This window comes from Mus caroli, chromosome 18 (assembly GCF_900094665.2).
Source record: "Mus caroli chromosome 18, CAROLI_EIJ_v1.1, whole genome shotgun sequence".
In the NCBI taxonomy this organism is placed as follows: Eukaryota; Metazoa; Chordata; class Mammalia; order Rodentia; family Muridae; genus Mus; species Mus caroli.
The window spans coordinates 1,512,353-1,526,108 of record NC_034587.1 but is presented as its reverse complement, the minus strand read 5'-3'; positions in this window follow the sequence as shown (position 1 = coordinate 1,526,108).

Genomic DNA, 13,756 nt, shown 5'->3' with positions numbered 1-13,756 from the left:
TCCTGGAACTCACTCTGTAGACCAGGCTGGCCTTGAACTCAGAAATCTGCCTGCCTCTGCCTCCCAAGTGCTGGGATTACAGGCGTGCACCACCACTGCCCAGCAACAATGTTTATTTTAAAATATTTTAAAACTATTTAACAAATCAGTTTGACGTGGGACAGAACTCTTGCATAAATGTAAGAATACAGACCTCTGAGAGTACAACACACCTTACAAGTCAAAGGCTGCTCACTAGAATCCATGTGGCTCTAGTTCTGGCTGTTCCTCACACCAGCTAGGTGATCCTGGGTGAGACAGTAAACCTCTTCAAGTCTCAGTTTTTGTCTCAGGTATGTGGAGATGATGATGATGATGGTGGTGGTGGTGATGATGATGGTGGTGGTGGTGATCAGATGGTGATGATGATGGTGGTGATTAAGGTAATAGCTTGTACTGAGACTGGCTTGGGAAATGTTCACTATGCCATAATTAAACCCCCATTTGTAAGTAATATATTGTCGTAGAAAGCAAAGTGTAACGGATACAAGGAATGGAAAAGACACACACACTGCTCATTCAGTTTTACTGTTAGGAAGTATCAAGTGGGCCATGCTGCACTGACAAAACTCTCACCCACAGTGGCTTGTGAGTAAGGGAGAGTTGATTCCTGACTGCACAGTTGAGAGACACTCAGGGTTCTCTTCCGAGAAAACACTGCAGGAGGAGAAGAGGTAGAGAAACATACGAGAACCTTTCCCGGCCATAACTAATCACACAATCTGGTTAAACTTTGGGATTTTGCAAAGTTCATTACCGTATCACCAAGTAGCACACAACCAGAGAGCCACCTCTCCCGGTCATGAGGGTCCCGCAGGCAATTCTGCACGTTAGCAGGAGACTGGAATGGGTTCCTCAAAGGAGACACTACAGTGGGTTTTCAATCATCACGGATGACTCCAGAGTGATGCTGCACTGGTTCTGGTTTTGAGAAACAATACCAAGTATCTCAAGCTAGCCTGGAACATGCTATGTAATTCAGGGTGACCATGAACTTCCCTCCACTGCCTCGACCTCCTGAATGCCGAGTTACAGGTATGGGCAGCACATTCAGTTATGTAGTGCTGGGAAACCCAGCCATCCAATCTCTTTACTCAAAGTGATAATATTCTGGGGCTCTGTCTTTACTGTAATTTTGACAGGTATGTGGTTTTTCTCATTGGAATCCATAAGAGAAGGAGGCTGTAATGGGGCTCACTGGTGAGAGCACCTGCAGGCAAACATGACAGTTTAAGTTCGATCTTTGAACTCATGTGGTGGAAGAAGAGAAGTGGCCCCTGAAACTTGTCCTCTGACTTCCACAGGAGCACTATGGTAGACGTACACGCCTAGCCCATACACACCGCAAAGCTCATAAGTAAAAATGTGAAATGTTTTAATTCATAAAAGAAATGAGAACTTGACTAACAATGTCTAACTAAACATTTAAAGCCAAGTGTAGAGCTGAGTGCTTGAAAAATCAGTTCTTGCTAGTATTTTCCCTTTACTGCTATTTATGTATGTAGTATGTTTATTTGCATGCTGGTGAAGGCACACATACGTGGGTGTGCATACACTTATATGCACATACGTGTGGAGGCCTGAGGTTGCTGCTGGGTATCTTTCTTGATCTCCTTCCACTTTATTGGCTCAGTCTGTCTGTGAATGCAGAGCTTGCAAATTTGGCTAGTCTGGTTAGCCAGCTTACCTTGGGGAGACTCTGTCTTCACCTCTTGAGCCCTCAGATCACTGGTGGCTGCTCCTCTTGCCTTACCTTTGTCATGTGGATGCTGGGAATTCAAACTATGCTCCGTGGACTTGCTTAGTAAGTGCTTTCTTTATCCACCAGGGCAGCTCCATATTTTTACTTTTTAAAAGATCCATCATAAAATCCTTTCAATGTGTATTTTCCTTGTAGGATGAAGATGTTAAACCTCTGGCAGAGATGATGGCATAGAAAAACCTTTATCATAAAGATCAGATGTTGTTTTACCAGCACATTCTTTCATATGTATCACCAAAAGAATAGACCCTTTAATCTTAACCATGATACTGTTATCACACAATAATCCCTGCTGTCAGGGTCTGGGTGGAGCTCAGTGCTAGAGTGCTTTTCCAGCATGCATTAGACCCTGGCTTCCACCCTCAGTGTGCACCCCCAGCCACAGAACACCCACCTATCTTGTTGTATTGTTTTCTTTTCTACATCTGACATTTATTTGATTAGCATCAAGTTTTCCATCGAACAGGGTCACAGGAGCCCAGCAGAATCTTCTGGAAGCACACATGTTCCTGTTATGCTCTTGAGAAATAGAGTGACTAGATTCTCCTGGATGTTGCTCTACAAGGTGCCAAGCACATGCAAGAGCACCTGCAGGAGAAACCTTGTCCCCTAGGGAATAAATACTATCCCTGTGGCTTAGTGCTGGGACAACAGACCTGACAACACCAACTTAAGAACAGGTTATTTTTGACTCACAGTTTAAAAAGATACAGTCCTTTATAGCAGAAAGTCAGGGCAGGGGACAAGGAAGTGGCTAGACACACATGTCTGCAGTCAGGAAGGGATGGATGCAGAAGAGGGATGGATGCTGCTACTCAACTGGCTTTCTCTTGTTTTCCTTTTTGTTGTACTCAGGCCCCCAGCCCACAGGGCAATGCCACTGACAGTCAGCCTGGGTCTTCTCCACTCAGTTAGACCTTACCAGAAACATTCTCACAGGAGGTTCTAAATCTAGCCAGGTTAACAATGAAGACTAATGACCAGGAAGGCCAAAGAGCAATGAGGCAATGTTAGCTGATGTCTCAATCAGGTCAAAGGGTGTTTGGAGTAGGGTACACACATTCAAGTGCACAGGCCTGTTCCAGAAGCCATGAGTTCTGAGAAAGCTTCATTGTGAATCTTGCATCCTACCTCAAAGCCATAGTTGGAAGTGAAGCAGGTGGCATTTCTCAGTACAAGCATTTTAGGACAGCTTCTCCCACTGAAGTGCAGTCTGGCAGGATTTTACTTATGCATAACCTTTCTGTGCATCTATTAAAATCAAGAGAAATGCTTATTTCTTCTTGAGGGTCATGCTAGAAGCTAGTTTCCAAAATGTCCTCTCTCCTTTACTACATTGGTCAGAAAGTCAGCCCTCCTCCTGAGGACCAATCAAAATGATCTAGTGCTTAGAGCAGCCCTGCTGGAGAGGTGCTGTTCTTCCTATTCCCAGACAGGAGAGCTTAGGCGCTATGTCGGGTGTCTGGGGTTGAATCCCTGCTCTGCAGCTTGTTCTTCTGTCCTCTTACATCCATTTGTTGGCTCTGCTCTCATCTGGGTCACCTTTAACTGTGTTAAACATTATGTTTTGAATCTCCTTTGTTCTAAGTGGGAGCCAGATGAGATCTACAAGTTGCTTTGGGGTCCTTGTGTTTCCAAACTGTCTTAAAGGAGAGATGTCCTGTTTCTCCTGTGGGCACTGGCTGTTGTAAAAGCTTGCTCTTCCCCCCTCCCCCGGAGATTGCTCTGTGCTCTAGATAGGTCTGCCTCCTTCCCCAGGACATTATTTATTCTTTTAGTGTCTGTCCTTGTGTTTTACCCTGGATATTGCCCCATGCTTGAGATAGGTCTGTCTCCTTCCCTGTGATACAATTTCCTCTTTACTCTCAGTTCTTGTTCTTGTGGATGGAGCTGATATCACAAGGTTTGATCTAGTTTAGAGTCAGTTGTTTCAGTGAGGAAGACTTTTGAGTGGTGGGAAGCCCTTCTTCTCCTGTCCCATGAGCAGGTAAATGCTGTCACATATAGCATGGAGTATCCTAGCCAGTCAGGCTGCCTGCAGGGAGACTTGGCCAGAGCCAAGCCTCTTAACCCAGCAGCCTTTCATGGATGGAGCCTTTGGTTTTCCATAAGCCCACTCATTAGTGGCTGCATACAGTTTTGCTTAGAAGTTCAGGGTCCTTTCCCACTTATCAGCTAGATTTTCCCCATGGGGTGAAGGTTGCCTCAGTGATGAAGGTTATTGTGCCAGTTCAACACACTGTGCCCAGGGAAGGCCACAGAAAGCTGCTTAATGCTGTCTTAACCACTTTCTTTTAAAGGAAGGAGAGAGAGCCCTGCTGTAGTCAGTTACAGCCATGTCCAAAGAGGATTTAGGCTGTTTCCTGGAGATGGGCTTTCAGGTGACGATGATGGCAAGGATGATGATAATGAAGTCCTGGGCCTCAGTGTTACAACCAATTGTATTCCAATCGCATCCATTCCATCTGTGTCCCACGGCAGTCCTTCTCACACGGTCCTTAGCCTTTGATGGCTTTCTCGAACTTGGCCAGAATAGGATACCTCATCTCCCCTTTATGTTCCCTGCTCCAGAGAGGAAAGTTAAGCCATTTCTCCAAGTATCCCTGATTCGTTCTATGTCATCTACAGATTAAAAAATTAAAGCATGAAATACATGTCTCTTTATGTACATTAGGCTGGACATGATTGATAATATCTATTTCTGTCCCTCACTCCCAAAGCCACACAAACAGTGCTCCAAGGATCCCAAAGGGCAGAATAGGTGATGCTCTGTGGTCTCCTCATAGAGATGCAGGCATGACAAATGCATAAATAATTTTATCCTTGATTTCTCTGATGCAGCTGTGGTTCTGAGAACTGATAGACACAGTGAGAAACAAGCCAAGGATTATGCTAAGGGAGGAGGGACATGGAAACACAAGCTGCAGGCTGTAGGAGATCCAAGAAACTGAAAGACTAGTGGGAAAGGATCAAAATATGGGTGGTAGGAACTCCAGCCCTGATCATATGCAAACTTGGGCACTTTCTCCTTTCCTCAGGAAATGTCACCTTCTTGGAAAGAGAACATAGCTTGCTGAAGCATTCCCAAGAATCAGAGAGGGAAAGAGGGGAGCCTTAAAGATCAGCTGAGGACACCCCAGCCATCAAGAGGGGACAGACACAAACAAATCCTTTCTTGCCTATGACTTGCAGAGCTATGTCTACTCCATGATAAGCTCTTCCAGGAATGAACAAGGGAGTTTTCACACCGAGTTCCCTTGATGTGGGCAGAGGGAAGTTTGTACGAGTTACAAAAGACAATAAACCAATTGCCAGTTGACACCTTGAATCCCTTGGTGCTGAGTCTAATGGAGAGACCTTCCAAGATGAGGCATTGACCACCTGGATGGATGTGCTGAATAAACTGCCTTGGTGACAAGACAGAATAGAACAGCCAAGGGAGGAGGAATTCATCTTGGCCCGTGGTCTATGATTGGTTAGTTCAGTTGCTTCCCACTAGGATAAGGCAGAGAGGGCCCAGTAAAGCAGCACTGTGTGGTGACTGGAGAGGAGACTGAAAGGTCCAGAGGACATGATCCCAATGACCTACTCCAACTAGGTAGACCTTGCCTTATTTCTTCTATCACCTCTCAATAGTGTCACCAACATTTGAACCCATTAATGATCAATTCTTCCATGGCCCTTTTAGATTTATATGAGCCATAATGATGGGCAGGACAAGACTGCTTGAGTCCCTCAATGAGGTCTCCAGTTGGCACAGCAGATTACCATTTAGATAAATCAGCACCATTCTCTCTGTTCACTGTCTTTGTATTGGGGTGGAAAGAGCCCTTCCCTATGGGCTAGGATTTGAAGACCCCAAGGACTGAGACTGGCCTCAACTGTTCTCTGGGCTCTGGTCCATCTGCTGAGCACCACTGTTCAATTAGCAACCCCTCCTTGGTTTAGGACACACTTTGAGTTCCTGCCGTCAGAATAATTTGTATCTGGGCAGTGACTGCCCAGAGCTCTGCAAGTCATTCCCTTGCTTCAGACCATACAAGGTTAGGGTTTACTGTCAACTTCTCTGCAGGGTTCTGAGCACTTGGTCCTGCTGCCTTCACATGCAAACCAAAGACGCCCCAGGGGGAAGAAATGTAGGGAAATAAAACCCACATTAAGTGTGCTGAGGAGACTGATGTGGGATCTCTGGGTTAGCTCAGGGAGTTTATCCAGGTGGATTTGATGACATACTCTGTTCCCAAAGCCTGTGTTCAGGCAAAGCCCCAATATATCAAACAGACAGGGAGCTGGCACAGGGCCCTCTGGATGACCTGCTGATGTCAGTCTATGCCTGTCTTGACAATGTTTCCCAGGAGCACAAAGACAAGTGAGAGATGGTTCTGGTGCTAAGCATGCTCAAGGTGTGCTGACTTGTGAGTACTCTGTTTGGAATAGTGTTGCTCCTGAGAGTTTCAGCACCTCGGAATAAAGCTCGATTGCTGGGTGTGGGGGTGACTCGGACAGTTCTGTTTCATCTGGAACCTCTCCTCTTCTCAGCTCTTCCTCCCATCAGAATAATCCCTGAAATGACAGGGGCAAGTTAGCAGTTTGCTGTTGGCTGTCAGAACTGAAGTGACCACAGAAATGGGACAGGGCAAAGGTCTTACCTGGGGAGGGGTGGGGATGAGTAGGGGAAGGGTGTCTTCTCATTGAAGGGATCCTATCTCCTTGTTTCTCCCATCAGAGGCATATTGCCTTTTGTCTGTTTGTTTGCCAAGACAGGGTCGCACAATAGTCTTGAACCTATAATCCTCCTCTTTCAGCTTTTCCAACGCCAGGATTTCAGGTGTGGGCCACTATCCCTTGCTCTGAAATAGATTACTTTTGTCGATTACTGGGGAAGAGTCTTTACTGTAAAATCATACGGTGCAGCTGACAAAGGCTTCCTCTCCAGAACTGGATATGAAAAGATGAGAAAGTATCTGGAAAGGGCTTCCTGCGCTAGACAGAGAGACCTTCCTTTGTCTTCACAAGGGGTGTGTTCTGTGGCAGCAAGGCAACACCAGCCTCCTTTGCAAATTCTCATGTGGCCATGGAGCTATCCACTCAAAGTTTCTGGCTCCATTCAGGGCCCAGGGAAATTCACAAAGTAGCAGAGGCCAACAATGTCTTCATATACCCTGACAATGGACTTCTAGCCCTCTGTGCCTGTGCTTTGGCTCTAATCTCTGCAGGATGTGGAATTAAAAGCTCACTATCTGGATGGATATGGTGGCACTTACCTATAATCCCAGCACTGCAGAGGCAGATACAGGAGGGTCCCTTTGAGTTGGAGGGCAGTCTAGTCTACAAAGCAAGTTCAAGTTCTAGCTGGGGTTGGTGAGACCCTGTTTTTGTGTGGTTGTTGTTGTTTTGGAAGAGGGTGTTTATTTACATCTCACAGCCATCAGCTCATCTACATCTCAGGGCTATCAACCTGCAACTCCTAAGAGGGGACTGGGCTGGTGGCATGGAGCCTGGTAAACACAGGAGGCAAGGCCACTGTCAGAGCTACTTGCTCCCCCTACTGCCAAGCACAATCTCCCGCCCCCCCCCCCCCCCCCCCCCCAATCCAGGGTCTGCTGTCTGCCAGACCTCCCCTCCCTGGCCTGCTTTCCCTCCTGCCTCTGGATGCCATTGTTATTTCTTGCCTCTCCCTTCTCTTGCTTCCTGTTCCTTTCTCCTCTCTTCTGTCTGCTGGTGATCTTTCCTAATGGTACTTCTGGGTCACTTGATCACTAACTCACAGAGCACCTACTGTATCCCAGCACTGCCAGGAAGCAGAACTTGACCAGAGAACTGGCAGATCCCAGAACTGATGGGCTAGAGAGATGCTGGTGTTACTAAAAGAAGCGAAGAAGTAGACGTGATGGTTTGAATGAGAATGGCCCTCGTCAGCTCATGTATCTAAATGCTTTGTCCCTATTTGGTGGAACTGTTTATGAAGGATTATGAGATGTGGCCTTGTTGGAGATATGTTACATGAGCAGGCTTTGAGTTTTCAAAAGCCTCCTTCCATTCCCAGTGTTACCTCTCTGTCTCCCACTTGTGCACCACAAGGTGAGCTTTCAGATGTCTCTGCTGCTACGCCTTTCTGCCACCACTATAGACTCTAACCCTCTGAAACCACAAGTCCTATTAAATGCTTTCTTTTATAAGTTGTCTTGGTCACGGTCTTTTGTCACAGAATTAAAAAGTCACTAAAACAGTAGATGTGGTAATTTCAAGAGGTAACAGATGCAATAAAGAAGATAAAATGAGAAATGAAACGAAACATAGTTTTGGCTAGTTTGATAAGGAAACTATTTCTGGAGAAAATATTATAAACATTAATTAGACTATAGTGTTAGGATTGAGGTGGCTATGTGGAAATTGGGAAAAGCAGAAGGGAAAAAAAGCAAACAAAACAAACATATAAACAAACAACAACAACAACAAATATGGTCCTGTGACAGCAGAGAGCTGTTGAGTCCAAGACAGGAAGAGTTGGAACTCAGATTGGAGGTTCCTGTATGATGGATGACAAAGTAGGAAGGCTTGGCCAAGGAAGACACAACTGTAATCCCACAACTCATGCAGTGCAGGCCAGAGGATGAGGAGCTCAAGATTATCCTTGGCTACCTTGTAATGTGGAGAGCAGCCTAGACTATGTACCACCCTGTGTCAAAGCAATAGCAAAAGCAACCCAACAAAAGCAACAGGAACGAAATAAAATGTGAGATCTGGAGGCAGAGTAGCTCTGGCTGAGGGAAGACTCAGGGTTCCTAAGGAGGTGGAGGTGAGATTGTGCACATCTCAGGAAACACCCTGGGTGCAAGGAGGAGGGAGGCAGTGCTTAGGAGGCATGTGGGACCAGAGACAATGCCCCTTAGACCATCGGTGTGACAGAAGGGGAAGAAGGTGGAGGAAGCCTCTGGTGGTTATGGCAGATAATCAAACATACCAAGAAGGGAGATTTCCTCCCTCTCTTCCCCTCTCTTCCTCTCCCTTCCCCTCTCTTCCTGCTTCCTTCTTCCCAACATCTTGGTTCCTCACTCCCCTATTACTTCTCAATGGAATAGTATCATACACTAGTTGTAGTAGGTTTAGGGGCACATTGAGAGTTACACTTAGCCAGGGCCACAACAAACCATTAAGATATATTTCTGGAAACGAGAACAGACACTTCCTTTAGAGAAAAGATTCCTTGGTAGTGTGAATGAAGCCCTGCTCCTAGAGCCTGGCCAACTCAACAATGGCCAGATTTCACACCCTCTGGTCCTCTTGGCTGCCTGCTGTGGTGCAGTGCACAAGTCAGACAATTGCAGACAGTGAACCTGCCCTTGACCACAGTGATTCTTGTTAGGGATCACAAGTAGACATGCACAGAGAGCTGAATATGTGCTTCTGAATTCCAGGAAGATATTAAGACTAGAGGGAAATCAGAAGCCATGATGACATAGAGTGTTTCAGATTAGCTAGCTGCCCTGACATGTTCAGATGAAAGTTCAAGAGACACAGGAATGAAACCTGGGACATCTCAGGCTTAGCAACAGGAAAAGGAACAAAAACACCAGAAAGACTTTCAAGGAGCCATTGGAAGTATGGGAGGTGACCACATGAGGAATATAGCCCAGTGTTGAGGTATAAGTTCGACTTTATGGAGTGGAGATGAACCATAGAGAGCAGCTAGGAGTCTGAGTCCTGCCAAGGTGAGCAATAGATTTGGCCAGGATGATGGAGATTGTGGGGTGCAGGATGCTGGTGATGCAGGAGGGAGGCTGAGTTGAGTGGCTGGAGAGAGAGGAAAGGGGGAAAGAGAGGGAAGGAAGGGAGGCAGAAGAACCGCTGGGGGCTTTTTGTAGAAGTCACAGATGAAAGCAGATAGACATGTGCAGGTTCTTTAAAGGTGGATGTGTCCTAGGTGGGAGTAGAGGGGGAAGTGGGAGAAAGATCCAGGAGAGAGGGGACAGGACTTCTGGTGAGAGAGAAAGAAGCAAGTGTGGTAACTGCTGCAAAGTCTGGCAGCCCAGTGCAAATGGGAGCGGGTGGGCACAGTGGGCATGGCCTCGCAGCACTGGCTCTGAGTTAAGGCACAGAATGATTGACACTTTGAGGGAGTTGCAGGTGTGAGGGGAGGAATGGAGAAAACAAGGCAGGAAACAGAAACCCCAGGGGGTGGGGAGGAGAGTGTAGTGGCATCATGGGAGCCTCAGTGGGTATCTTGGACCCAGGCCACCATAGCTGAGTACATGAAGGTGGAACAGGCAGAAGGTTTAACTAGAGAGAGAGAAAGTAAGAAAACGAGGAAGAAGGAAGGGAGGAAAGCCGTGGACACTGAAGCAAACTTATAGAGTGTTGTGGTGATCTTTGGGAGAAAATAAAGTGAAAGCTCTCTCTCCTCTGTGCCTGTGCCTATGCCTGTGCCTGTGCCTGTGCCTGTGCCTGTGCCTGTGCCTGTGCCTGTGCCTGTGCCTGTGCCTGTGCCTCTGCCTGTGCCTCTGCCTCTGCCTCTGCCTCTGCCTCTGCCTCTGCCTCTGTCTCTGTTTGTCTGTGTCTCTCTTTTACACACATGTGCACAAGTGAACACACACGCCCCCACATTAGTGGCTATAAACCAATAAGAGGAAGATAAGAAGGGGCTGAAGGCAGACTACTCTCAAGAGGATACCACACAGCTAATATCTCTCATTGCTGATATTAGATATGCAAATTATAACAACAATAAAGTCCAATTGGAATAGGAAAGGTTGGAAATTGCTGGGAGTTGCTGTTGGGTGATTCGCTGTCAGTCCCTGTGCATGATACAGCTGTCTGAAATTGAAAGTGGAATAACTTTCCACTAGGTAGTTTGAGGTCATCTCTTACTACCCAGTAATTTCTTTTGAGAATGATTTTATGAAAAGCAAGCATGCAAAGATATGTTCTGCCTCCTCCCTCTCCCTCTCAGTCCCCATCCCCCTCTCCCTGTCTGTCTTTCTCTGTGTGTAGGGGGACATCAAAAGATAATTTTGAATATCAACTCTTGCCTTTCACCCGTCTGAAACAAGGTCTCTTGTTGGCAGTTGTGTTCTGCAGGCTAGCTAGTCTATGAATTTTGGGGGATTCTCTTGTCTCTGCCTCCCTCTCACTACAGGACCAATGGGATTACAGACAGGTGCTACTCCATGCAGCTTATGTGCAGAGCTGAACTCAGATCCTCACACCTGCTGAACCATTATCTAAGTGTAAAGTGTTTGAATCCAGTGCTGTGACGGCTCCTCCACTATGCTTGCAGTTTTGCCTGACTTGGCTATCTGGATTGATCAGGATGCAGGCCTGCAGGTCCCTCCTCAGGAGGTCCACCAAACTGGCTCTACATCTTCTTCACCCTGCACCTGACACAAGACTGGGTGGCCCTAAGAAACCACGAGGAGAGGGAGTCCATCTGGAAAGTAGTTCAGAGCTCAGTACAGCTGCCAAGAACAAAAAAAAAAAAAAGAAGAAAGAAAGAAAAAAAGAAAAAAGAAAGAAAGAAGGCAGCAGTCTGGTCCTCTGCTCTGCTGGCTTGCATCTCTAAAGCCCCATGAAATCAGCTCCTGCCAGCCAGCTCTTCACAGGCAGTCCAGGGCTGCCTCCACAGGGCTGTCTGGGATTGTAATTGAGGGGCTCTGGCAGGGAGCAGTGGAAAACAGGACTTCAATTCCAAGCCCAAGTCACAGTTGGGAGGTTCCAGCAGTGCCGACACAAGCTGTCCTCAGACACCATTCTGACACTGGCCTTCGTCCTTCTGAGCAAGCCCAGGGTAGTATGTGCTTGGGGTTCTGGGGAAGCAGGATGTTCTGCTTGCAGGGCTGTTCTGCACTGCCCCCTGGTTCTGTCATCTGAGCACAGGAAAGCGAATAACTCCTCTTTGCCTCCCATCTTAGCCTACCCCTAGACTCTTTTTCTCTTGTCCCCTAGTCTAAAACAGATCTAAGCTGTGCTATGATTTTTCTGCCTACTAACAAAAATTAAGGTTAATGACTGGGACAGACAGTGCTGTCAAGATGAGGTTCCAGAGGCAGTCTCTCCAGCCTCTTGAACTTGTCCAGTGGACTTCTGCCAGTCTGTCTGGAACAACAGATTAGTGCTGTGTTAATTGTATCCGAGGTTGCTGGATAAATTGAAATGTGATATAGAGGTAAAATACTATTACACCATGGGAAAGCTGAGGGCTGAGGAAAGGGCTGTAAATTCAGCAGATGTAAATTCTAGTTGCTTCCTTAATCAAAGGATTCAGGTGAGACCAGGATGGGCCTATGGGGCCCTGCAACTGTAATGAGAGCTGCTGATGGTTCAATCTGTGACCTTTCACTCATTTATCTGCTGGCAGGAATCGGGAGTGGGTAAAAGCCCAACTCTACAGAGCCAAGCCATGGCTGCTGCTCTCCTTGCTACAGAGGAGCCAGTTTCCATCAGAAATAACAAACATTCTCTTTTTGTTTAGCAAAAGATGAGAGAAGGGGTTTACCAAGTGTTCCTGGGAAACAAGGAAGAAGCACCTGCCAGCAGGGAGGCGGGCATGTTGAGAGGGTCATGGATGGGGATGGGACTCAGGGACAGTGGACCGAGTATGCCAACTCAACTGCCTACGAGCTGTGAAATCTTATGCTCAAATTATGCCTTTTGAGTTTTGGCTTCTTTAGCTGTCAAATGGGAACAGTCATATGTATTGGTCAGTTTTCTGTTACTGTGACAAAAATGCCCAAAGGACCAAAAGACCCAGATAAGAATGGCTCTGGGTTTGTTAAGCCAAAGACTGAAGACAGTGTGAAGAGAGCAGAGCCTGCAAGGGATGTGAAATTTAGACTCACAGACATAGCAGCCTTAGAAATGGAACTAACTAAATGACTCATATTTCTTGGACCATGCCTTCAAAAAATGTTTAATTGCATTTATTACTGTGTGTGTGTGTTTATGTGCATGAGCATGTTCATGCATGACATTGCCATAGCATACACATGGAAGTCAAAGGACAACTTGCAGGAAGGAGTACTAGCTGAGCCGTCTCCAATGCCTAATAGTTGGAGTGCACAAAAACAGGCAATGCTTAACAAAGCCTACTCTACTAGGTGACCAAAGAGGAGTTAAATGAACCCAACAAAAACCACAAAATGAAGCCCAGAAGAGCAGGTCACATGTGGTTTTCCCATCCTTTGGAAAGGAAAGGAATTTCTATAAAGTGATCCTGTTTACTACGCATCTGCTCTCAGACCCACTCACAGTCGCTGTAAAAAGACTATTTATGACCCCAAAGCTCCCTTGTTTACTACACAGATGACATCATCCTGCCATATTGTTCTACTAAATCACATTTACCCCACTTTATTGCCTTTGTTATCAAATCCATGGCCCAGGCAAAAATGTCCTATAAAAAGCAGGCCAGGAGGTAATAAATAATTGTGGAACCCCAGCCTCCTCTGGACTGGAAGGCCTTTTTCCAGCTGGCTCCACCCTTGGCTCAGAGGACAAGCTCTCTCTATCTATTGTCTCAGATGTTCTCCATAGAAGCATCTGTCCAGCAGATTAGGGTAATTCTGCTGTGGATACAGAGTCTTGCAGGAGTACAGAACCCTTTAGGTTAGCTTACTTTCCATTACTATAATGAAATACCTGAGGCTGAGTACTTTGTTAAAGAAGGGATTCATTTAGCTCACAATCCTGGAGGATCAATGCTTCTGCTCGGTTCTAGTGAAGTCCCTGTGGTAGATGACATCTCATTGGTGAGAGTACATGCGAGACAGAGAGATCACATAATGAGGCAGGAAGTCACAGAGAATGACTTGTAAGACCCAATTAGGGTGTCATGACCCTACATTAATTCATTCTGAGGATAGTGTCTCCATTAACAATTTCCTATAAGGCCTTACCTCTTATATGTCCTACTGCCACTTGACAAGGCTACACAGGAGCCCAAGTACCTAATTCATGAAC